Below are 1,402 nucleotides of genomic sequence, written 5' to 3' on the forward strand. Positions count from 1 at the left end.
CTACAACACTGAGGAAGAAAGCCACACTGAAGACACAAGGAAACAAGTCAATCCAGTCTAGAGAACAACATTCAGGGAAACAGAGTACTAACACCTTTTTAGAACATGGAAATAAAAAATAACTCCATCAGAGCTACCTCGCCAAAGAGCATGTTGACAGTCCAAAATAGCACCATTCATCAGTGTCTCAGGTCCTGTGGTAGCATCTCGGTCACTTACCACAAGGAAACAACGAGTTTCAAACTACTTCTATACATCAAAAGAGTACATGGGTAAAATATAGAGATATACAGATAATTGATGAACATAAACTACTAGGTTTGTTACATCTAAATGAAAAAAAAATGGGGACTCTCAGCCTCTGCAAAAAAAAAAGAAGAAAAAGAAAAAGAAAAAAAGCAGTCAGGAGCTGTGTGTGCATGAGAAGGCAGAGTGTGGACAGGTAGTGTGAACACGGCAGGGGGTTTGAGTTGTGGGGTTTGTAAACATGGATTCACAGTGTGAAATTCAAAGCGTTTTCACTTGAGTCAGGATGATTAAAAACTGGTGTAATGATACCTGTTTGTCCACTGTAAATTCTGTAAAGCAAGGCTCAGAGTCCTGTACTTTCTTCTTATACTTGATGATTTACACAGAAAAAAAATCCCATATATGATACCATGACCTCATCAATACCCATACACCATAGGTAATACAAATGGAGGCGTCACGATTAAAAAGAGTGGAGGTAACTGATACGCGGAGTGTGGCGCTCGTTGCTGCCCAGTGGAGTGAGGGGGGCAGCATTTATCTCATCTTGCTTCTTGCGGTTCACTTCCTTTGGGACAGGATTTCCATCCATTTCCTTGTCTGGAAATAGTTCTTGACTGACCCAGACAAAGAGTTCTGGGAAATAAACCATTTTGAGAATCTTAATAGTCTTAGACTTCTATTCTCTTCAATCCAGGGAGATCAACAGACAAAAGCCCGCTCCTGGCTCACTCCTCCTCTCTACACCTGAAACACAAACGGGCATATTTTGTCATTTTTAAATGCAACTAGTAAATACTCTGCGGAACTTTCCTTCACTCATATGAATATACATATCTCAGGAAATAATGGATCATTTATTCTTAACTGTAGATTATAGTAAAAAAAAGCAATATATAGAGAAGCCCATGAGAAAAGGAGCTTTGAAAAAATGCTGCTACAGAATAGGTAATTATTACAAATATGTTTATTCAATCAAGGAAAAGGAGAAAATGGAATCCTAATACAATTTAAAAAATGCAAATCAAAACAATTTTGAGATTTCACCTCACTTAGAATGAGCATGATCAAGAAAGCTAATAACATCGGATGCTGGCGGGGATGTGGCTAGGAGGGATAATTACTCACTGTTGGTGGAAGTGTTAACTTGTTC

The 1,402-nt window shown here is 38.6% G+C and overlaps 1 pseudogene; it reads right to left on the reverse strand.

The window, feature by feature from the left end:
* Positions 1–463: 463 nt before the first annotated feature.
* On the reverse strand, positions 464–993 carry LOC150060833 (neuronal regeneration-related protein pseudogene; annotated as a pseudogene).
* Positions 994–1,402: the final 409 nt, after the last annotated feature.

This window comes from Megascapheus bottae, chromosome 7, assembly GCF_031878675.1.
Source record: "Megascapheus bottae isolate mThoBot1 chromosome 7, mThoBot2.hap1, whole genome shotgun sequence".
Taxonomy (NCBI): Eukaryota; Metazoa; Chordata; class Mammalia; order Rodentia; family Geomyidae; genus Megascapheus; species Megascapheus bottae.